This window comes from Dermacentor andersoni, chromosome 10, assembly GCF_023375885.2.
Source record: "Dermacentor andersoni chromosome 10, qqDerAnde1_hic_scaffold, whole genome shotgun sequence".
Taxonomy (NCBI): Eukaryota; Metazoa; Arthropoda; class Arachnida; order Ixodida; family Ixodidae; genus Dermacentor; species Dermacentor andersoni.
The window spans coordinates 27993552-28019593 of NC_092823.1; the positions used below are offsets into that span (position 1 = coordinate 27993552).

At 46.2% G+C, this 26042-nt stretch overlaps 1 pseudogene; it reads right to left on the minus strand.

Moving 5' to 3' along the window:
- Window positions 1-12140: 12140 nt before the first annotated feature.
- On the minus strand, window positions 12141-15327 carry LOC140213427 (uncharacterized; annotated as a pseudogene).
- Window positions 15328-26042: the final 10715 nt, after the last annotated feature.

Consider the following 26042-nt stretch of genomic DNA (forward strand, 5'->3'; position numbering starts at 1 on the left):
GTGAAGTTTTTAAGAGTGTACTCGCTTGCCAAAATCGCCAATCGGCATGTCGGCGTGAGGACGACATTAGGACTCCACGCACTAACAACTGTGGACTACTAAAAAGGAATGGCAGCAAACGGACAAGTGTGGTGTGACGAGAATGGCATGACGACAATGAGACTATTCTTAAATGATGATGATGGTGTAAGGGCGATGGCCTGACAACGTCATGATGAGGATAACTGGGCGACCATGACAATATGACGACGACGGCATGGAGACCACCGTATGACTAGAAATACATCATATCGACTGTGTGACGACGACCTATTGGTTGTGGTGGTATGAAAATGGCAGCATAATATAATGATTATGCTGATTATATAGAATAATTGCGATGGAATGAGGAATTAGGTATGATGTGAATGGACGGAGCAAGGTGGTATGACGACGGCAGAATGACGACAATGCTCTGGCGTTACTGAAGCGATGAAGATATATAAAACAACATCGTGCGAACAACGACTGCGCGGCGACGATGGCGTGACCACGGCTACATGACGAGAGCCGGCAGTCGAAATAAGAATGACGGAAAATGAGTGACCGTGACAGCCCTACGACGATGGTGTGACAACCAATGTATCACGACGACCGTATGATCACGACATAACCTCGACGATGGCATGACAACAGTATGAGAAAAACCTTACGACGACTAGCGTACGACGACAATGATGTGATGACGTATCTGAAGCCTCTATGACAATCATGGCGTGACGACGATGACGACATGATAAGAAACCCGCCGTGGTTGCTCAGTGGCTATGGTGTTGGGCTACTGAGCACGAGGTCGCGGGATCGAATCCCGGCCACGGCGGCCGCATTTTGATGGGGGTGAAATACGAAAACACCCGTGTGATTAGATTTAGGTGCACGTTAAAGAACCCCAGGTGGTCGAAATTTCCGGAGTCCCCCACTACGGCGTGCCTCATAATGAGAAAGTGGTTTTGGCACGTAAAACCTCATAATTAAATTTTTTTTAACATGATAAGAAGTCGGGTCAAGAAGCTGAAATGATGCCGATTGCATGACGTCGATCGCAGGAAGACGGCTGTCTTTTCAGAAAGTGACGACGATGGACACTCAGTGACTACGATGGCATAACCACAGCAGTGTCATCAGGACTGAATGACGAAGGCAGATTTGATGGAACAGCGAAGGCAGAATGAGGTTGAGGTCATGGCGACAATGCTGTGGCGTTGCTGAATTAACGACGATGGTAAAACGATAGCGTGGCGACGACGGCGTGATGACGGTGGCATCACAAGTGTGGGATGTCGCAGTTTGAGTGAAGACTATGGTACGCCCGTGTCGGCAGTATGACAACAAATGCATGGCCACGACTCTATGACGATGACACAATCATGACAATGGCATTATAGTGGTCTAAGGACAATCAAATGACGACGAGTGTATGACAGCACTGGCGTAACTTCGACTCTATTGCGAAGCCTGTATGACGATCATGGGGGGACCACGGCGGCATGACAGCCGGGGATTGACGAAGATATAATGATAAGCACACACGCGGTGCTCCAAAGTAATAGACAGCTTGGGACAGTGGATGACGTAAGAGATAGATAGATAGATAGATAGATAGATAGATAGATAGATAGATAGATAGATAGATAGATAGATAGATAGATAGATAGATAGATAGATAGATAGATAGATAGATAGATAGATAGATATTTGTGTCCATTTAATTTATTATACCCCTCAGGGCAGGGTGCATTACAGAGGGGAGTGGTAAATACAAAAGAATGAAGAGAAATACAGTTAGTCACATGAATGTTTAAATGGCACCTGTATATGCAATATTAGCTAAGGCTTCATGGAACTGTTCCTAATTAGTAAGGCCTACAACTTCAGCGGGAAGATGGTTCCAGTCACGTGAGGTTCGTGGCAGGAATGATTGTGAGAAACTTTTAGTGTTGCATGACAAAATGCCGACTTTGTACTGTTGATCAATGCGACGGGATGCACAAATTGGATGGGGGATGAAGTGATCACTTAGAATATGAGGATGGTGCAACTTGTGGAAGAGGGCAATACGGAACACTTTTCTGCGAGATGCCAACGATGGGAGGCAAAGATTAGATTTCATGTTAGTTATACTCGCTGTGCCATTGTAGTTAGCATGAATAAAACGTACAGAGTTATTTTTAACCATCTCGAGATCAGTTATTAGGTTTTCATGAGTAGAGTCCCATACCGGAGTCACGTATTCGAGTTTGGGTCGTATTAAAGTTTTATACAACAAAAGTTTCGAATTAGTAGGTACATTCAAAAAGTTCTGACGTAAGTAGCCAAGCAGGCGATTAGCGTTTTTAACCATGTTCTCAGTATGAAGAGACCCGCTGATGTTAGAAGTGATGTAAACTCCAATATATCTACATGAAGAAACTGATTCCAACGACATGTTGCCAATGGAGTACGACGCTATGGTAGGTGTTTTCCTAGACGCATGCATGACATTGCATTTATTAATATTTAGCTCCATTAACCATTCACTGGACCAGTTCCCTATAGTGGTAAGCCCGACTGAAGTTTTTCAATGTTGTTAGCATTGCCAATTCCCCTAAAATGACGCAATCATCAGCGAACAGATAGATATGGGGGCTAATAAGCGAGGGAAGATCATTAACGTAAATTAGAAACCATAAGGGTCCAAGGACAGAACGCTGTGGAACACCTCAACGGACCTCTGTAAAAGCGGAGTAAATGCAGTTAGCGCAAACAAATTGCGAGCGGTTGAGAAGAAAACACTCAATACATTTCAAAAGATTACAGTAAATGTTAAGTTTTTCTGGTTTGCGACGCGATAGTTTGTGACACACCTTGTCGAATGCTCTTGAACAATCTAAGGATATACAATCAGCTAGTGATGACTGGTCAAGAATATGGTGTAGTGCATGTGTAAACGATAATAATTGGGTTTCACATGAGTAAGATTTCAAATTAAGGGGTTTTACGTGCCCAAACCACTTTCTGATTGTGAACTAACGAACCGCAAATATGTTGTAAGGTGACGTTCTCCAGAACAGTTCAGCTTTAACGAATTAAGGATACAAAAATTAATTATGAAGTTTTACGTGACAAAACCACTTGCTGATTATGAAGCACGCCGTAGTGGAGGACTCCGGAAATTTCGACCACCTGGGAATCTTTAACGTGTACCTAAATCTAAGTACACGGGTGTTTTCGCATTTCGCACCCGTCGAAATACGGCCGCCATGGCCGGAATTCGATTCCGCGACCTCGTGCTGAGCAGCCCAACACCATAGCCACTGAGCAACCACGGCGGGTAACGAATTAAGGATACTGGACTACAATCCGTAATTACTGTTTTATAAGGGTCCCCTATGGGTATTTATTATATTTTGCTTATTGAGTGCCGCAGCACAACTCAGACATTATTGCGGGGCGCAAATGTTTAAAGGAATGTCAACAGTCTTGCACTCCACTAATTCCGGTAAAAGATCATGGTCCGAAAAAATATAAATTCTTAAACACGTAGTTCCTGGAGGGATATGGCCTATGCTTGTATACGTGATCTTTGCTTGGTGAAACATAATGCGTATGGTAAAGATATGTTGTGTCAGAAATCACCTCGATTGTGGTATATTGATTGAAATAGGTCAAAGTGCACATTCTAATGCCGCTGCCCTAGCGACACCCAGTCGAGATCTTCCTTCATTTTCGGAACGCATCAGTAGCGGTCGTATTTCCCAAGGACAAACTTTGCAGCGAACTAATGGGCTTGGTCGGCGGAAGAGGGGGTTGCTCGGATGGGCTAGAAAGGGTAGGTTGTTCAGTGCGTATTTCCTTTTCCGGGTTGTAGACCACATTGATGCCCTCTAAGAAAGGGCATTGCGAAGGAAGAAGGCGCGCTTGCCTTTTGCTTAGATCACTTGGCGAACAACCGTCTACAAACCTTTCAATTGTATTGGACCTATACCGCCGCATATTTGCGAAATACGCACCCACTATCGTCTCAGTGTACCAATGGCGCTTGGTAGCCTCCGGGGTTCCGTTTACACGGCGCAGTAGCACATGCCTCGTGTGCTTCTTCTCGCCGCGTTCACGTTGCGCGCGAAACTGCAAATAATAAAAACTGTGCATATTTGTGGACTTGTGTGAGAAAGTTGCGGCTACAGCTTAGACGACACGCTTCACTTCCTTGTTCTGAGCCATTCGTTTTAACGAGGACACAAACAATTTTAAGAATATTCAATGACAAGCAGTAATTTCGTCTCTAAACTACAGATTATATTGTAGAATTTTGCGCTACACAAACGGGGATGAAGAAAGATACACAAGGACAAGCGCTTTTTAGCAACAGTTTTTTTTATTATTGCGAAACCAGAAACCTAGGTTCTACAGAGCTGTGCAAAACATGTAGGGATTCCATATATGGCACACATAGCGATCACCTGAACTGCGTGCAGGTTTATACGCGCTCCCTTTTCCTAGAGTCGATCAATGTGGTCTTCAGCCGAGAAGACGAGGTGCGCATTGCACAACCCACTCTTCCAACCCATCCTAGCGACTCCCCCCCTTCTGCAGGGGAACCCTATTCGGTGGCTGCAAAGTTTGTTCCTGGGAAATACGACCGACATGGATGCGTTACGAAAATTAAGAAACATCTCGACTTGGTTTGTTTAGCGCAGCGGCGTAAGAACGTACACCTTGAGCGGCGTTCCTTTGTGCGCTTGTGTGTTTTTCTTTTTTTCTCTCTCTTCCACTCCTTCCATGAGTGTGCACTTCTTTCATATATCGGTCTCCCCTTACTCCTTTCACAGTGCAGGGTAACAAACGGAAAATTAATCTTCTGGTTAATCTCCAAGCCTTTCTCATCTCCGTTATCCCCCCTCTCTCTATTGATACGAGAAATTCATGGATATCGAATCCTGAGATGTTTTGCGCAGTTCTGTCGGGTACTTAACCGCCTATTCAGAAAGGCATGTCAATTTGAGGCCCATGCTTGTCTTGATATAAACAACACGTGGTGTTAACGCACCCAAGACGCTCATTGCGCTTCCTTAAGTGCATTCAGGACAGGCATCATTTTAATCAAGTCAAGCGTGGGCTTCAAGTCAAGATGCACTTCTGAATACGAAGTCTAATATTTCCGAATAATAAAGCCACTTCTTTGAAAGCATTCGTCCTTGTGGATCTTTCTGCGCAAAGTTTCACGATGAATGGATTCCAACTGGGCCGATTCGCAGTGATGTATCTTGTATCTTATACATATATTGTGGATGTCGTCGGGGCCTGCTGGCTTCATGGAGGCACTTTTTCCAATAAAGTTGTCAACAGCTGCTACAGCTATTACGGTGGCTTAGCATTGCAGTGACGTCGCATGAACCATATAGGTTGCATTAGAACTCTCGTTTCCAGAATAATAAAGAATTCTTAAAAGGTAAAGCATCACAATAAGGCGCGTTGTAAGTTCTAAACATAAATACCTCCAGAAAGGACGGGTTTACACCTTTACAAAATTACAAGTAAAGGCTCACTACTTTATAGTAAGTCTTTATCTCAAGTGGGATTACCTTTGGTAACAGTGGCTTGTTGTGTGAAAGTCCCCCATTAGGTCGACGGGTCTCAAATATTTTATCACGACAGTGCATGGGGGTACTGAATTCACCGAAACTATCAGCTCACAGCAAAGTACTTTAACGAAGAAGGAATCGGCCTCAGGTTTACTTGCGAATTACCTTGTAAAGAAATTCGAAGTTCCTGACTTATGTTTGCACTTTCTTACTGGTGATATTGAAGGACTAATGGAGTCTTCAATTGATATTTTCTTGTAGAATTCAGTGCGCACTATCGACAAGAAGGTTTCAGGAACCGACAGGCAGAAGCGCTGTCAGTGCGCTTCATTGAATTGCAAACCACAAGAAAGCTATTGCCCCCGTGTGGCTAGCACTACACAACTCATAAGAAAACGATAAATTTAGCTATTGATTTTAACATTAAACCAAACAGATGCTGTACCGGGATATTTGACAGGACGCAGGATTTGAAGGTGTTCTTGATTGTTTAAAATAAGTTTGCCACCACCATATCGCGACGGGTACATATTTCCTTAAAATTAACACTTATTCATAAGGATAGATAGCTTGACTAGTTGGTATTTCATTGATATTTCATGTTTGGCAAACGACAATTGGGACACCGAAACACGGAGAGGACACATACAGGCAATAACATACAACAGAACCTTTACTGCTTATAAGAAAAAAAAATATGCATATGCCTTATGTATCATGTCATCTAAAGATCAACCATTCCGTGTCTAACAATCACCAGTTCAGCAGGACTTGTTATTGCAAAGTATTGCCATGAAATGAATAAACACCATGTATCAAGGAACGTAATCAAATCATCAAGCATTGTATGCCTCTATGTAGCAGCATTTTCGGAGTATGATATGCCTCCGAGACTTCTCGCCTGGTCTACTGAGGATTCCGGAACTAGCCATACTTTCGCACGAATGATGATGCAGGCAGAATTTGCGCTATGGCTATTTCCAGTGTTTATTCAAGCAACCATACACCCCTAAAGTTCACTTCTAAGCTACGTTGTAACACGACATTGGCGATCCACAACATATGCTGTACGTTCTTTATTATATGTATCCATTTTCTTGTAGAATTCATTGCACACAGTGGACGAATGCACGAAGGATATGATCACACAAACAGAATAACTGTCATTATGCGCTTAATTCTACATGAAAGCGAATCCATACTAATTCACCCAACTTGCTGCTGCACTATTCACATTTGCTGCAAGTAAAACTCTCACGATGACAAGCGAGCCCTAGATTTAAACAGCATCTTCCAAATTAACATTGATGACTGAAAACTGCTGGACATCCTACGCAATTCATTGCATAAATTCGTGAGAAGCTCATAGAGACTGAAATCGAAGACAAGGTCGGGCGCCGTCCTTCATTTAAACAAAGGAAAGTATGATTTCTCAGACGTCGCTTATGTACATAAGTTCACACAAGGTAACAAAAATGTCGTCAACATTCTTGATGTCCAGGTTGTGTCTTCTACGACTTACAAACTCAACCACATCTGTTTCATTATGCTCAAACTGGTGCAAAGTACTTCAGTATACTGGACAGCCCGATATGCCTCCGAAAGCATGCACAGCATTTGGTCACATGCAGTTCCGGAGTCATCTGCAGCGCTCCTCTTTCCTGTGGAATTGAGTGCGTTGCAGCGATAGGCTCTTGTGGAATGTGCGATTTTTCGGAAAACGTTTGAAATTTTTTATATATCTTCCCATTCGCCTATACCGAGTCACATTTGCAATAGTTCCAGTGACATCGTTGGTTTCAATATACATCATTTTGTTCCAGCCGCATGAACAGACCACGCAACAGAGTTCAGTTGTATATTATATCAGCATGAATACCTCTATATACATAAGTCCACCAAGATTGCAAAGAGTTCAGTAACAATATTCACAGTTAAATACGTGCCGTGTTTGTTTTTATCTCACCTGGCACGTGCAATGTGTGTATGTATAGGTTTTACTCGCGTGCAGTATAATAAGAGCTGCTAAGGGGCGCTTGCATATGTCGTCTGCGTGTTTTGTCGTCCGAACGCTCAAGTTTCCGGAAGCAGAAGTTCAATGTGAGAAAGCTAGTCCCTAGGACATTTTACTGTTATACAAATAAATCATAGCCTATAACCTGATTTCTGGTGCCTTCGCTTTCAGGAAAGTCGTTGTGTACATTTTGGACTCCAACTGACGTCAGTAGCGATGAGAAATCTCATTGTGAATTTATGCTGCTCACAATGTGCCAACGGCCATACTATGATGGATACGAGGACGAGAAAGTTCTTTGCGAAGGACTGGAAGACGAAGAAAACCTAGGACTTCTTTCTCCGTAGATAGGTAGTCTCGCAAGAAACAATAAACATATGCATATGGAAAAGGCAAATTTTGCCCCGTTTAGATTGAATTTCGTAGGAACATGAAAACTAAAGGCTCTTACACCACAAGTCTTTTCACCCTGTGTAAGAGGTGTGATCGGTAATAAAACACGCTAATTCACAATGCAGTAATATAGGCGCCTTCTTGTATGAATATTTTGCTTCTGCACAGTAAAACATAGCTTATGTGATACTAAGTGTGAGGGAAAGTGTGTGTGTTCCTGCAGTTACCACTGCGGAATAAAAATATACGTGCAATAAATGAAATGCCACAATCCATATCGCAATCAATTTCGACATTAATGCAATTAGCAGTGAAGCAATGCAGATACACTCCTTACTGCTATAGCCTACGCGCGTCAAGTGTAAGGCGCGTAATGCCGCTGGCATCACCTTTAGCGCTTTCATGATGATTATGGTAATGTTCATCGGCATCCCATTTGAGACTGGGTGACGACAAAAAGGCGCCTAGCCTGTTGTAGCATATTGTTGCGTGCCATGGAGATTGCATTATGCGGCTCTGGGAGAGAGAGAATAAAAATTTATTGCTGGGGCCCGTAATGTTCGGGGCTTGAATTCTACATTTTCTTTTTCGTCTTGACGAATTCCTAGAATTACTCGGGCTAAGATATTGCCGAGCTGCGGTTTGGAACCGCGTCTGGGAGCGATCCACTTTTAACAGAAATTTGGTTGGATGGCTGCGGCTACCTTGTTTATATACGGAGGAATCATTTTTAAGTTTATCGGAATCTCCAAAATGGCCTGTTGCCGACATAGAATTCTACACATTCAGCTCCATCATTTAGAAAGGCAGACATTACTACGACGAGGAAGCCAAACACATATTTAACAAATTAACAAAAAGGTACTAATAACTACCTTATTATTTATTTTATGTTAAATATGGCAATTTAAGAATTGTAGCCGCTCAGTTGCAAGGCTTATCCACCTCGAATGAGTTTCCAGAATAACACAAGTTTAGAAATATGCACCATAAAATCACCTTAGGAATGCACCGTTCTTCCACTTTAGTTTTAACAAAACACTCCTTTATGCATTTTTAGCCCAAGAGCAGCAGGAACGCCTATGTATCCCCCCCCCCCCCCCCCCCGCTTTGGGCAATATTGTCACGTGGTAGTGACGTTAAAGAACAGAGTAGCAATACTGTGAAAGATAAAACTAACCTTTCTTCGGCGAACCTGTGCCCACAAAAACACGCTACACTCAAAGCACAACGATAGCGGCGAACACAGTCGGCGATCGCAGAATATATGATCATTGGGTCAAGCGCGTCGAATTTTACAAATCAGTATTCGAATGTTCCAGAGTAATCGTTGCGACCCGCGTGCCTTCCACAAAGTTCTACATTATTGGCGTCGCACACGCACACATGCAATCAGATTACACAAGGTTCGGTCACAGACAACCGATGGAACCATCGATAACATTCCGGAAACTTCCTATATTTGCAAACGCGTCCTGCGCTGTGCAATAACATTCGTTAGGCGGTGAAACGTGGTCACCCGATAAAGATAAACATATACATGTGTCGACACCCCCCCGCTTAGAAAGCACTGACCCGATGCTGCAAACAAACGAACGTAATAAAAAAAAACACCCGCTGCAAAGAAACAACAACAATCAAAAAAGAAGTTGGTCAGCGTGCGTAAAAGGGTTTAAGACGCAAAATGGAGACAACTTCAGATCGTGAGCGGCGCCGCTGTGAATGCAAAATGCCATCTGGCACGACCTCATAGTCCAGTGCGCCAATACCGCGGATGACCTTGTAGGGTCCGAAATAGCGTCGCAAATAGTTTCTCACTCACTCCTCGTCAGCGTATCGGGGTCGAAACCCGAAAGGTACGGACACACTAGCGTCAAAACGCGCGCGGCACGCCGCCGGCGGCGCGCCGCGTGCCGCGAAACCTGCCGCGGAAGCTTTTTTTTCTGCCGCGCAGAGGATGGGTTGAGGAGCCATTTTCAGCGGCTTGCCGCGTGCCGCGAACCAATGAGAGACGTCCGGGCTTTCTCCTAAGCGCCACCTCTTGGCTACTGCCGAAGTTAACTTCCAGCGGCGGCGGCGGAACCACGATCGACGACCGAGCGCTCTGCTCCAGCGGCGACAAACTGCGCTAGTGCTTTGTATCCATCCACGTGCTCGTTTGCATCCACGTTGACAAATGAATTTCAACCGACAGAACATGACGGAGCAATTTTTGGAGACTGTTCGCTTGTTCCCCTTTCTATATGATAAAACTCACCCGGAGTATAAAGATAAGGACGCCAAAATGAACCGGTGGCGATCATCGGCAGAACATTCGATCTGACTGGTGAGTTGTTTTCATTCTTTATCTGAGCTTCCGCTGAATGTTCACGCCGGCAGGAATGTGCGGGGGTGAGCACACATGTTTAGAGTGCTCTAGTGGTGTGCTGCGGAGCAAATGAGATGGAATCTCGGTTTCCTACGGGCATGGTGATTTTGCCTGAGCGGTTCGCATGTCGTATCAGGCTGCGCGCTTCGTACAGCGCCGCTTGAGCACAAGTTGCTCATATTTTCATTTTGCGACCTTTCTTGGTGATAAACAGTGGCATTTCTGTAGGACCGCAAGCAGCCGCAAAATTTAAAAATGTGATGGATCGGTGGCTCAAAATTGTGTCGGCGTCGGAGGGGGCCCGGAAAAGTGGCGCCCGAAGAGAGGCCGGAAAGGCCGGAAAGGTCCACACGAAGTGGACACTTTTCGACATCATGGATGGCATGCTGAGGCACGCACCACATTATGCAGAAAGGTAAAAAAAAAGGCAACTTAGTTGGGTAGCCATCTGCGCCAACTCAAGCCTGGCATCGATAACTTCACTACTGTCACCTGTCCTACCAGTCTTTCTTAAGCCGCTTTCTTCGTGTTTATTATCTTTTTACCTGCTTTGACTGCCCAAGCATCTGTGTTTTTAAGAATTTATTCCCTTCAGCTGCGCTGGTAGCTTCGGTATTGTAGTTTTCACTTTACCTTTTTCCTGGCGAGAAATCTGCAGGATTGCATCAAAACACCTCAAATTTTATAGTTCAGGTCTTCATCAAATGTGCCCCCAGAAGAGGACGTGTACGTTAAGTCTTGTTTCCATAAGTGTAACTTCAGTTTATAAAGCTTCAAGTGATTTAACTTGTTATGCATCTGTGCTTTTGTGCAGCTCCATTCTGCCATCTCCACTGTCATCAAACAGCCCTTCCAGTCCGAGTCTGGTGGCCAGGTGTGCACCTCATTGTTTGCTTACCATAACGGTTACTGCAGGGAAACAGTTTATGTACAACATTGTCATTACATTCACCTGTGCTGCTGTATATCAAGCCCGGCTGCTACGCTTTTTCAAGAAATGTAAGCTCTACTAATTGTGGTGTCATTATCCACCAATAGTAGTAACATCCTATGTCTTTATATAATGCAGGTACTCTGACAGCCCCAATGACTTTACTGATGAAGACGATTTGAGGTGGGTGGTGATTTTCAGTTTTCCTAGCTGTGGTGCATCACAGGTTCCATATCAATACACCCTTTCCACAAGCCTTTCACGTATAAGAGTGGGTCCACTCTATTATGCACTGTTATGCTGCACTCCCATAGAAAAGGATTAGTTTTATGTGCATACAGATCTTGGCTTAGTTGCTGTCATGACTCGCTGCAGGTGTGCAGTTTCAAGTGAATCACACACTCAACACTGCATCGCGATGCGCTGGGAAAAACGTTTAAGTGTCCTATTTAAGGACTGCACATCTAAAAACTGCAACAAAGTGTGAAACCAAGCTTTCGGGTACTAGATGAGTGTGATGTGTCTTGCTCCTTTTCATAGCATTGCAAGTAGACAAAATGTTTCTTGCACGGCATAAATGGCAGCATATTTATTTTTTCTATAGCCTCCCCAGCACATCAGAAGGTGCGGCATCTGCTGCTGGCTCTTCAGGGTAAGTCAGTGTTCACTTCCTTGTGTCGGAATATGACACCATAACAAACATTTTTTTGAGGCAGGTTGTCAACTTCATAAGCAGGAGCCGCTGCCCCAGATCCAGGGTAAGAAAGCTGTGCGCACTTTCTTTGATTGGACGCAGAAATACTTTTCCACTGCATTTCTTGAGTGTAATGATGTGGCCTGTACTGCAGGTCTGCCAAAAGGCGAGCATCCAATGGACCTTCCTCTCGGTACTGGCATGGTTCACATTTCCTGCAGTATTTGAATGATAATCAGTGATTGCAAGAAAACATTGCGCTGATATATTTATATGCAGGACCAAAAGAAGGCAGTCTGACAGCTTCGACGAAGCGGTGAAAGAGGTCTTGGGCAGCTGCTCAGCTACGCTGTTAGAACTAAAAAAAAAAAAAGAAATGCCTGCACCGACAGATGACCGTCACGAGGCAGTAAACTGGATAGCTGCTAAGCTGAGGATGCTACCAAATAAAAGAAGATGCAAGGTAACATTCAAAATCCACAAGGTGCTGTATGAAGCCGAAATGGAGCAGTATGAATAAATGAAATGTAAAGTGCAAGCAATCGATAATATTGTTCTATGAAACGCAAGCAATTTCGGCTTTCTTTTGACACGATAGTGTTTGTGCATGCTGACAAGTAGTTGCCTGTTATCGGAAATTACCTGCCGTCCTGCACGGGTCACGACACTTTCCTGCCATGGCACCTGCCCGTCACTCATGAAGTAGGATGCCAGTCTATCCCTTACTTCCAATGCAGCCCTGTAACAGAGAAAAGCACGAGATGTTCAACCCTTTCCTTCAGCTTAATCTGCCTGTCTGACTGAGGTCACAGTTCTAATTGGTGTGTTTTACTCCTCGTCGTTAGCTGTACCCACTGACTTCGTTGAAAACATTCACTCCGCATGTATTTTTGCACTGTTACAACTCTTAACGCAAACTCTAATGAACAAGATCTTATGTCATGTGTTAAATGATCAAGTTAAATGAAATGTTTTGAAGGTTTCGCTGTTTGTTATTGATGAGCTTCAATTGCTTTAATGTAAATAAAACAGGAAATGCAAACTATTACTGATTTCATGCCTTCATGGAAACAGTAATTACCGAGCAGAGTGGTACCCCTGGTCTGTCCATTCAGGAAGGGCACTACTGTCGTTCCTCCATGCCCCATTTGCGACATTTCCCTCCCAGTCTTCATGGTCAACAAATCCAGGAGGGTTGTACGTTGTCCTTGAGAACACCGAATCTTTCATCAGAAAATTGTGAAGCGCCACAGATGCCATTACAATGTTCTCAGTGGTTTCTTCTGACGCTCGAAAATGTCTCTTCAGTATTCGCCACATACTAGCCAGGATACCAAAACTGTTTTCTATGAGCCTCCTTGCACGACTCAGCCGGTAATTGAACACTGCCCTCTTCAAGTACTCGCTGTACTGTCTGACCCTGTAGGCATGAAGAGCTAGAAAAAACAAAAGGTCAGGGCATTAAAATTACAGCATACATGTACATACTTAGATGAAAAATGCAATAGCATTAATTTCAAATCATTGAAATACCTGGCAGCTGTGGCACCCACTGAATACAACTTGAAAAGAAAAAAAACTGTTCCTACATCTAATGTCCTCTGGGTGCCTCTTTCCAGTGCAGCCAATTTGAAATGCTACATAAACTGATATTATACGGGTTTTTATTCATTTTTTGCATGCTTAAGTTGTGCTAAAGAAATGCTACATTGGGCCACCTTTGGCTGCATTGCACAACTTGTGATTTTCAGTATATTATCTTCTCAGAAAAACAGGTTAAAAGTGCTCATGCATTTGCTTACAATCATGCAATTAAACCTTGTATGTCGGCATTACATTTTATTACTGCATCATACTATTGCTTTCACACAAAATGCAACATAACATGTAAATTATCAGTAATAAAGTATTTTAATACACTCATATTGCACTGCATACACGAAATTTAGTCCTCTGCACTATTTCTTTTTACATGCAGAAACAACCTTTCCTTGTAGGACTTGCTATGTACATGCATGCAGGCTAGACTGCATTTGTAAATGTTTTGTAGAAATTGACCATTTTTACCGTATGCATGCATTGCACGAAACTGTATCTACTAAGGAAAACATTGGCAGCAGTAACACAGTACAGCTGCATTGATATTTCATCTCGGCAATCAGAGGAACACGTGAGCGTTAAAAGTAATTGAAGCAACTTGCCACGTCGAGGATAAGGCCGCATGAGGTAAGGCTTCAATAGAAAGGCCTCGTCGCCCACCATCAAGTATGGTATCAGTCCTGCTGAGCCAACTGTTGCTGCTGGGGGGATCCCAAATCTGCGCTCGCCCAATATGCGCATCAACTTCGTTCTGAAGAAAACTCCTCCATCGCTTTCTCCCCCGTAGTGACCAACGTCCACATACACAAATCTGAAACAAAGCAAGAAGTTTCAGTGTAGCCCATTTAGCATCTGATGTAGCACATGACTTTCACCTTGCTCCTGCTGAAGTCACTACTGCGTTCAAGTCTCGTAACAGTGATATCTGCGCTGCATTATAGTTTGACTAAATATACATGCCACCACAATCACAACTCAGATTACCATCTTAACATCTGCTGCTATTTGTGCAGAACCAAATATGTTTACTGTCAACCTGCGTGAGCAAACCATTGTAATCATACACCTGTCTACGCTATGCTCCTAAATTTGTCATGTAACTTACACCATTGAACTGTCCTCTTTTCTTTCAGTGCATACAATAGCTCTCTCTTTCAATGAATCTAATACACTGTTTTCATGATTCACAAGAAAAATGCACCATTAACGAGTAGTTTAACAAAAGTTGTGTTTTGCCATGAATGCACCATACCCATAATGGGCGTCGCATGTTGCCATGAGGACTGTGCTGAACGACTTCTTGTAATTCAAGTTTCGTGACCATGAATTTGCAGGACATTCAATGCTCACATGCTTTCCATCAATACATCCAATACAGTTGGGAAAATTCCAGTCGACAAGCATGTCTGTGGCAATCTGAAAGAGTGATCGGGAGGCAATATAATATGAGACTGTGACAAAACAATAGCTGTCTTATGCGTTATGAGATGCCGGAGTTCAACACATTTGAAAAGTCAGTACGCAGGGGGCATTGGGGAAGTCAGTAGCATAACAAATGAGGTAAAGAAAGGCAAGCTGGACGCTTGTCCACACTATAAACTCTCTCCGCAGTAACAAAACGGACTGCAGTGCACTTACTTTTCTCTATTCTTCTGCTGTTTGTGGAAATCTTACATAGATTGGCTGAAGTATTTCCCATAATGCAGCACAGGTTTCTCTTACGATCATTCCAGCCGTTGATCGTCCTGTCACGAAGTTGAACGACAAACTTCACATTGTGTCGCCGTTTGCGAGAAATCTGAAAAGCGTATTCTCATCACATACGTCTCCAAGGATAAATGAGGAGGAGAGGGGGTGAGTTGCATCACACAGTGCTCATGCGGTATGTTTTACACAATATTTTCCGAGGGACTGCTGATCAGGCACTGTGACGGGACAGTACCGGGTCGAGGACTTTCGGACAGCTTACTGTCATGGCAAGTCGATCGTGTGCGGATATCGACCGCCTGAACGGAGTGTCCTGCCGCTCAATCACAGGCCGAACTAGGTGGAGCAGTGTGTCGAACGAGCTCGGCGGCATCCGAAGGAAGCTATAATCAAGAATCAAAGACATCACTATCACGTCACACACACGGCACACTACGCGTTTAAAAAGGTTATAATCACTCACTCTCGGAAGAAGCCTTCATCTTGGGCGCGCAGCCGGGGAAGCAAAACATTCGCTTGCCCCTCAGCGTCTCGGTAGCGCCAGCAGGGGTGCACCCAAAACCTTCGTCTGCGTGCCTTTTGCGCGCGCCGCCGTCGCAACAGCAGAGAACACACAATGACCAAAACGCTCATCGTCGTCAGAACATCGCCGTCTGCATCTGCCATTGCAGGAATCAACGTGATCAGCGCGGTAGATGACGAGGGACGAGGAGCTGGTCTGCTAACCGAGCAAGGAAAATGCGCGCGACAACCGCGATATCGCGCCTATGCTCGCGCAGTTCGAGACAAGGCGAGATCAGCGCTGTCACGTCCACCGCGGCGGCCGCCGCGCGCACAACCGATGTGGCCTCTCTGCCGCGCGGCGTTCTTTCCACCGGCGGCTTGCCGCGCGCGTTTTGACGCCAGTGTGTCCGTACCTTAAAACGGTGGCCGGGCTGGTATTCGACGTAGCGCCGTCGGAGGTTGTAGTGCCGGCTGTCGGTACGCTGCTGGTTCTTGATCCGTAGGCGGGCCAGCTGTCGGGCTTCTTGGCGAGCTGAAGACAGGTAGCAACATCAAGATTCTCTTCGTCAGTGACGTGTGGCAGCATGCTGTCGAGCGTCGCCATCGGGTTTCTTCCGTAAACCAGCTTTAACGGCGTCATCTGCGTTGTTTCTTGCACCGCCATCTTGTAAGCATAGGTTTCGTACGGCAAAACGGCATCCGAGGTCTTGTGTTCGACGTCGACGTACAACGTCGACGTCGGCGAAGGTCTTATCCAAGCGCTCCGTGAGACTATTCGTCTGCAGGTGGTAGGCAGTTGTCCTCCTGTGGCTTGTCTAGCTGTATTGCAGAATGGCTTGGATGAGCTCCGCTGTAAAGGCCGTTCCTCTGTCGGTGATGATGACCTCTGGCGCACCATGTCGCAGGAGGATGTTCTCGACGAAGCATTTTACCACTTCGGCTGCCCTACCTTTCGGCAGAGCTTTAGTTTCAGCAAAGCGGGTGAGATAGTCCGTCGGCACGACGATCCACTTATTCCCGGCTGTTGACATCGGAAACGGTCCCAACAAATCCATCCCAATCTGCTGAAGTGGTCGGCAAGGAGGTTCAATCGGCTGGAGTAATCTCGCTGGCCTTGCCGGTGATGTCTTGCGTCCCTGAAATTCTCGGCATGTGTTAACGTTACGGGCGACGTCGATGGTCAGACGCGGCCAGTAATTCGTTTCATTTATCCTCGACAGCGTCCGGGAGAATTCGAGGTGCCCAGCGGCTGGATCGTGATGTAGGGCGTGTAGAACTTCTGGACGCAGCGCTGACGGAACAACAAGTAGGTAGTTGGCGCTTACTGGTGAGAAGATCTTCTTCCCGAGCAGGTTGTTTTGTAGCCTGAACGAAGACAATCCGTGCCTAAATGCCCTAGGTACAACGTCGGTGTTCTCTTTCAAATACTTGATGAGGCCTTTTAGCTCCGGGTCGGCTCGTTGCTTTTTAGTGATGTCTTCCGCACTTATTATTCGAAGGAAGGCATCGTCGCCCTCGTCGTCTTGCGGCGGGTGATCGATGGGGCGCGTGATAGGCAGTCGGTGTCAGAGTGTTTTCGTCCGGACTTGTAGATTACCGTGACGTCATGTTCTTGCAGGCTGAGGCTCCACCGCGCCAGCCGTCCTCAAGGTTCCTTTAAGTTAACTGGCCAACACAACGCGTGATGATCGCTGGCTAGTTGAATGCCCTGCCATATAGGTAAGGACAAAATTTTGCTGTAGCCCAAATGATGGCGAGGCATTTTTTTTCAGTCCTGGAATAATTGCCTTCCGCTTTTGAGAGCGACCGGTTAGCATAATATATCACCCGTTCAAGTCCGTCTTCCCTCTGGACTAGGACGGCACTGAGGGCTAGGCTACTGGCGTCAGTGTGGATTTCGTTATCGGCTTCCTCTTCGAAGTGTGCAAGTACCGGCGGCACTGCATGCGTCGTTTGAGTTATTGAAATGCTTTGGCCTGCGACATTTACTACTTGAACTCGACTTCACATTGGGTTATATGTGTTAGGGGCTCCGCAAGGCGTGAAAATGCCTTGACAACGCGCCTATAGTAGGAACACATGACAAGGAATCCACGCACTGCCTTGCGGAGCTGCGGGAACTTTGCTATGGCAGCTCTCTTCTGCGGGTCGGGGCCGACTCCAGATTTGCTGATTACGTGGCCTAGGAACAGAAGCTCATCGTAAGCGAAGCGGCACTGTTCCGGTTTCAGAGCGAGCCCTGATGACTTGATGGCCTCTAATACTGTCGCAAGCAGCCTAAGGTGATCGTCAAGATTTCCGGCGAAAACAAGGACGTCATCCAAGTAAGCAAGACGCGTCTGCCATTTCAATCCTGCTATCACCGTGTCTGTGACGCGCTCAAACGTTGCAGGCACCGAGCAAAGTTCGAATGGCATGACGTTGAACTCGTAGAGGCCGTCTGGCGTGATGAAGGTGGTCTTCTCGGGAATCCTCTCGTCGACTTCTAGTTGCCAGTAGCCAGACTTGAGGTCCAGCAATGAGAAGTATTTAGGGTTGCAGAGCCGATCCAATGCGTCGTCTATCCGTAGGAGGGGGAATACGTCCTTCTTCGTGATCTTGGTAAGTCGACGATAATCGACGCAGAAACGTAGCGTTCCGTCCTTTTTCTTCACCAAGACTACCGGAGATGCCTATGGGCTGTTCGACGGCTGAAGGATGTCATCGCGCAGCATTTCGTCGACTTGTTGCCTAATAGCTTCACGTTCTCACGTCGAAACTCGGTAAGGGCTCTAGCGGAGTGGTCGAGCGCCCTCTGCAGTTATTATACGATGCTTTTCGACTGGTGTTTGTCGAATCCTCGATGACGTCAAAAAACACTCTCTGTATCGTCGTAGAAGACTTCTGATCTGTTGCTGCTTACTTATGGGGAGACTTGGATTTATGTCGAAATCTGGTTTGCGAACTATGGTCGTCATGGTAGGTGCGGCAGAATCGGAGAGGACAAACGTATTGTTGGTTTCCACAATTTCCTCGATGTACGCGATTGTCAAGCCTTTGTTGAGGTGCTTGAACTCCTGGCTCAATTTTGCCAGCAACACCTTCGTTTTTCTTCCGTGCAGTCCAGCGATCCCTCTAGCGACGCAACTTTCGCGGTCGAGCAGTAGATGTTGGTCGCCCTGGATGACGCCTTCTACGTAGCGGGTGTTTTGGTGCCGACGGAAATAATAATGCTGGAGCGCGGCGGGTTGCCCATTTGTTCTTCGAGCACGCTCAAGGCGTGGTGACTACGAGAGCTCTCCAGTGGTAACGCTTTATCTTCCGACAGCTTTATCGATTTCGACTTCAGGTCGATGACCGCGCTGTGTTGGTTCAGGAAGTCCACACCTATAATGAAGTCTCCTGAACATTGTTGGATGATAACGAAGGTGGCTGGGTAAGTCCGGTCATGAACTGCAATTCTTGCCGTGCAGATTCCCGACGGCGTAATGAGGTGTCCTCCGGCGGTCCCAATTCGAGGGCCTTCCCATGCAGTCTTAACTTTATTTAACTGGTCGGCGATGTGTCCACTCATGACGGAGTGATTGGCCCCTGTGTCCACTAAGGCGGTGACTGCGTGTCCGTCGAGAAGCACGTCGGGGTCGGTGGTTCTTTGTCTTGCGTTACAATTAGGCCTTGGTGTCGGATCACGCCTGCGTTGCGTAGACCTTTGGCTGGTACGTGGCGTCGTCAGGTGGTCTTTCCTTGGCGTATTCTTTGCTTCTAGACTTCGTCGGGACGGCGGCGTGTGGTTGTTATGTCGTCGAGATAGTCATTTCGGTGTCCTGGTCGGGGGCCGAGGGTCTTCGTCATTTCGACGAACAGCAACCGCACCTCCATCGGTTTCTGCTTTTAGTTTTCCGGATGTTGGCTCGCAGAGCGGCTCCGGGCTGGGCCGGTGTATGGACGGTGCTGCGGCGACAGGTACCGGCCTGGTGATGGCAAACGGGACGGTCGTCGAGAGCTCCACTGAGTAGCGACGAGGTAGTCGGCGATATCGCGAGGTCGTTCGCCAGTCTGTGATCACAGCACGTTAACGGCGAACACTCGCAGTCCCTTTTCCCCGTATGGGCATCGCCGGTAGACGTGACCCGCTTCTCCGCAGTGGTAACAAAGCGGCCGATGGTCAGGGGTGAGCCAGACGTCTGTCTTCCTTGGGTAGCTTCGCTGGACGACGGGTGAGCGAGCTGGCGGCGGCGCTGGACGGCGGAACTCCGTCGTTACAATGCTCTGGCGCAGAGTTACTTTGACGGCGGGCGACGGCAGCGTAGGTCATCGCTTCAGGCCGGGTCTGTGGCGATTTCGGCTGACCTTCGGGAAGTTCCAGTGACAGTTGGATTTCTTCTCTCACGACGTCCGCGATCGACGCAACCTGAGGCTGGGATCTCGGGAACATCCTCTGAATTTCCTCTCGCACGACCGCTCTAATGGTCTCGCGTAAATCGTCGGTGGCCAAGGATTGGACTTCGGCGTAGTTTGCTGGGCTTGCGCTGAGGTTGAATTGCCGGTTCCGCATTTCCAGAGTTTTCTCGGTGTTTATGGCTTCGTGAAGAAACTCTTCGACCGTTTTCGGTGGATTTCATATCATTCCGGAGAAAAGTTCTTGCTTGACGCCCCGCATGAGTAGGAGAAGCTTTTTCTCCTCGAACATGTTGCGGTCGGCGTGGCGGAATAGGCGCGTCTTGTCCTCGGTGAAGATCGCTATGTTTTCGCTGGGTAGTTGTACTCGGGCTTCTAGCATAGCTTCGGCCCTTTCCTTACGCACGACGCTCGTCAAGGTCCGCAGGAAGGCGCTACGGAACAGGTCCCACGTTGTCAGGCTCGACTGCCGGTTCTCAAACCACGTCCTGGCGGTGTGTTCTAAGGCGAAGTATACATGCCGCAGCTTGTCGCCGGAATCCCAGTTGTTGAAAGTCACGATTATTTCATATGTCTCAAGCCAGGTTTCTGGATCTTCAGACGATGATTCATGAAAGTTTGGTGGGTCCTCAGCTTGTTGCAGCAGAACGGGGGACGCTGGGGCAGCCATTGGGGTTTCTGACATGAGCTTGATCCCTCTGGTCTTCTGGGGAAGAGGTCCGTATTCCAGTCGCAATCCTTGCTGCCTACGGCTTGCTCGCAGGCCTTTGGCGACGTTAGTGTTGTCGTTGGGCTCTGGGCTTGGATCGCGGCTTTGCGGGGGCGCTCGGTACATGAATGCAGTAGCACCTCCACCAGATGTCACGTGGTAGTGACGTTAAAGAACACAGTCGCAATACTGTGAAAGACAAAACTAACTTTTATTGGGCGACGCTGTGCCCACAAGAACAAGCTACGCTTAAAGCACAACGATAGCGGCGAACATAGTCGGCGATCGTCGAAAATCTGATCAGTGGGTCAAGCGCGTCGGCTTTTATACATCAGTCGTCGAATGTTCCAGAGTAATCGCTCGGACCCGCTTGCCTTCCACAAAGTCTACATTATTCGCGTCGCTCACACATGCAATCAGATTACCAAGGTTCAGTCACAGAATGTGGATGGAACCATCGATAACATTCCACACACTTCCTATACATGCAAACGCGTCCTCTGCTGTGCGATAACATTTCTTAGGCGGTGAAACGTGGTCACCCGATGAAAATAAACATGTACATGTGGGAATATCTCGAAAGTGGGATAATAGTGGAAATCCATTTGCAGGGATACGTTTTGCAAACTCACTGGCTACAATTAACAAATTACATATGTGCCGTATCGGGTTGTCAATAATTCTCCAACGTCCTTTTTTTCTTTCACTCCTTCCTTGCGTCCTTTATTTATATATTTATTCTTTTTTTCACGAGCGCCATTTTTAGCCACGACTTCTATTATCTCTTTAAGAGACACGATAGTTCCCTTACCTTAAGCAAAAGGGAATAGCTGCCCCCCCCCCCCCCGCCCCGTTTTCTATGCCCCTTCCACGAAAAACAACTCCAGTGAAACGTCAACGGGCTCACACACGGCGCTACCTCACATTCCTCCACCGACATTCACTAGGGCTCTTTTGAATTTTACACACTCGCCGCCAGCACACCCTCGGTAGGTGCCTCGCCCACCCGCTTCGCCCTCTCCGCCCTTTAGAAAAGTCGTACCTATATATACTGTGTCGAGTAGAGCATATGTAGCATTCAAAAGATCAGTCCACTTGTCGAAACGTTGGCTGCTGCTTTCACCTTGTTCTCGTTTTTCTCATTCTCTTTATTATCCATCTCCTGCAGTTCCCGTGTTTTTCCTATCTGCCGCAAGCAAGTTAAATTAAGAAGTTAGTGAATTTTCCTTAATTTGTTGAATATGGGTTTTCATTTGTTGTACCAGTTTTGTCCACATCTTCGAATAATGCAGCTCAAGGACAAGAATTACACTCTAAGAAGAAAGGAGTGACCCTAGCTCCATTAAGAGAGAAACGGCGATGTCCCCTAAATTCGTCTTTAAATAGAGCGAATGTCCTCCCTCATGCGTGGGAGCAACGGTTTCTCCCTCTCCAAAAGCAACATGGCCGACTCCAGGCAAGTGAAGCGATGGATGCGGCTAGGCCTAGGAACTGTACTACTTCACATCTGCAAACCAACGCACGCGTCATAAGGATAGTGTACGTTACTGATATTTGCAAGAAAGAAAAAGGAATCTCGCTAAGCTTTCTTTGGCGCGTAGAAGGAACCAGGTGCAAGTACGACACAATTTTGTAGCTATGCCTTCCGCTCGACTGCCACGCTTAACACCCACCGTTCACGGCTGGGTGATCGTGTTAATAACTCGGGCGGAGCGTCGCTCTAAGCACTGTTGAAGCGCGAAAAGGAATGGAATCGCTAGAACATCGCAGAGTTGATTACGTAAACATAGGCGTATTCATAGATCAAGGCGTCGCGCGCACACACACACACACGTGCGCTTATGTAAACTACGGGCCTCTTGGAGAGGCTTTAAAGTATTAAACCGTAGAGTTACTGCGCGGCCCGATAGCTGACGAAAAAGCTGACGAAAAAGCTGACGAAAAAAAGCTAACATGCTGTTTATGATGTACATGGTGAGGATTGAGAGGTTGCTAGAAGGAAGTAATATCGCGTTTAATCTCTCATACAAACAGGCGGGTACAGTAGTATAACAGCAGCTTCCTGGTTTATTTTATGCGCACGACATTGTGTTTCTAACTAACAAGCAAAGTGATTTGCAACGTCTGGCTAATATCTGTGGACAGGAAGGCAACAATATTGGTATGAAATTTAGTGTTAGAAAATCAGGTGTTATGGTGTTCAATGAAAACAGTGAACCGACATTGGCAATACAGGACAAGGAAATACCTCGGGTAGGAGAATATAAATATCTTGGTATATAGATAAACGAAAGCAATAAATATATGGAAACACAGCAAAGAACAATAACAGTGAAGGGGAAGAGAAATGCAGCCGTAATGAAGCACAGAACGCTACGGGGATACAATACGTCCAAGGTGCTCCGGGGTATGTGGAAAGCGTAATGGTTCCAGGACTTACTTTTCGAAATGCGGCTGTTTGCTTGAAATCAGGGGTACAATCAAGACTCGATGGGAACCAAAGGTCAGTGGGTCGCCTCGCATTGGGTGCTCACGGCAAGACTACAAATCAAGCTGTGCAAGGTGATGTGGGCTGTACAAATCTTCCAGTGAGTGAAGCTCACAGCAAAATTGATTATGAAGAACGACTGAGGAATATGGAAGAAAGTTAACGGACTGCGAGAGTGTTGAGGTATCTGTACAGTAAAACCATTGATTCACCTATATGTAGTTCAGCAATATATATCGACAGAATACTTGTTTGGGTATAGTCACCTGATAGGCACGGTAAATTCGCACATACCTGTTAATATAAAACCACACTATAATGAATGCTTTTGGCTAGCGACTTACAATTATCTACACGGTGGCGGCAGCGATTTGAGCCTTTCACTTCGAACCCGTAGTGGATGGCGCTTCAAGAACCGCTGACGTTTACAAAATACATTCTGTTGAGATCGCTTCAACGTTTTCTCTCCTAATTTCGTGCAGAAATGGCAAACAATCCGCTATCCACGGCGTCCGCACGCCGCTGCAAAGCGGGTGCGTGCGAGCAGGCGTACGGCGTTCACAGATGCCGACAACCGCACGTGCAATACTGCAACGCCGAAGTGAGCAGTTTGTAAAAGCTTTTTCAAATTTATTTTCTGGATACTTTTTTGTATGTTTGCTTGTACCATGCCTTTTAGAAGATATATATTCTATTGTTGGTCGTTGCTTCCTATCTCTGTAGTGTCGTGTGCGCTACATGATGCATCACAGAGAAGCCTTCGCTGGTGGGCTTGCCATGAAAGGTTTAGACCTCAGGTTATTCTACTTAGCATTACTTTCCGCACAATCGAAGTTATTGTAGCCAATGTTCAGGTCACCAGCGGCGGCGACGCAAGGTACGTACGCAACGAAGAAACGCTCCGCCCTTTTTGATTGCCACAAGAGGGCGCGACATGAGAAGTACGTGTGAAGGAGAAAAACAGCTGGTTGCTCCTTTCTCGCTCCCATTTTTAAGAGTGCAGGCGATCTGTCACAGGCGATTTTCAGAATCGCCGTGAAATTTAACAAGAATCACCACGTATTCTATCTTTATATGTTGTGTGGCTGTGCACTTCTAAAGAATTTATGTGTTAATGGGGTGTGCTCCACATTTTCAGCAACTTGACGTACCTTGTAGTTTCAGAAACTAGTGTTTATAGTTTTCCGTAACTTGTGCACTGTTTTGTGCTTTCGTTATGATATTTGCTTGGCATCTTTTTAGTATTCTGCATATACTTCGCCTTTGGTGTGGTTGCCTTGTAGTTACTGAAGAAGGATGCACATGAGATAGGCTTGACCTACCAGCTTTTGAAATACTCTTGCAGTGCTTTTTATGTTCACGAGCAAATGAGCAAATCGAGTCTTCTTTGCGCTTTCTAAGATGGGTTGCCCTTTCGGGTGTTTCACAGCCATTATGCATGCTTTGGCTTTGCAAAAGAACACCCTCCATCAAGCTTCATTTTGCTTACTCAACGGTACCTTGCACGACTTGGAGAAACGATTTCTGGAGTGGAGCATGTCAAGAAGCTGGTAAGAAATTCCTCTAAATCTTGCAGCACCACTTGCACCTTTCAATTAGGGCAACTTTAGTTCAGTGTCGTAAAACTCGAGAGCATCGGCAACTGACGCACTTATTGCCTGCACTGCGAGCCTCACCTTCATTTTCTGCTTTTCCCATTTCACATGGGTATTCGCCAGCTTATTGTCTAGCCAACGCCCTTCTTTTCGTTACAGTGCTGCAACCGCTTTTATGTATGCCCGCTGCACATAGCTGTCATCACCGTCAAACAAGTGACTGACGGTTCCCAAGGAATTACGGATTAACTTGACCATGTGACACGCATGCAAAATTATGTACACTTTTTGTTACGGACGCACAAGTTCTTAAGGGATGTTGAAAAGTGATCAGAGTATGGTCAGAGGTATGCACCGAGCAACTTCGCCATGGCAATGTTTGATACAGTGCCATGAAATGTCAGTGAACCAACCTTTACACCTATTGACGTTAGCTTTTCTATAGACGGGTTTCTTAGCTCGTCTCTCTCTGCGCCTGTAAACGAATCAATTAAATATACCTAACTGGCAATTTAAGTCGCAAGTTCAAGCCACCGAGCATACACACGCACGCATTGTTGACTTCTGGCAGACTGTCATCAAGCTATCCAGTCCCAATGTCCACATATCTAACCCCTTTGTTGCCCACAAGCTCAACATGATTCCGGATTGACATGTCATCGACAATCAAAGTACAGTACAGAGTCTCCGTGCGGCTTGGACAAGCTTTGTCAAGAAAGGGATTGACTGAGCTGCGAAGAGAGTATGCCCGTTGATGGAACAGTGCTATTATCATATGTTAATCCGAATAAAAGGATTTCTTCAGTGCTTCATTAAACTACGAGCGTGCATTCTCATAAGCTGACTCAGAATAGAAGTGAAGCGTTAACGCAAATGCACGCATCTGGGATAGGTACATGCCTTGCTGGTCTTTTCCTGCCCTCTCGGGGAGTTGCGGTATATCAGGCGAAAACGCTGCAGCGAACACCTCCATGCCCTCCTCAGACATGAACTCGCGTTCCTTGATATTCCTTATTGTTTCATGAGCAGTTTCCTTTTTTGGGGGTCAATCTCTGCGTGCTCT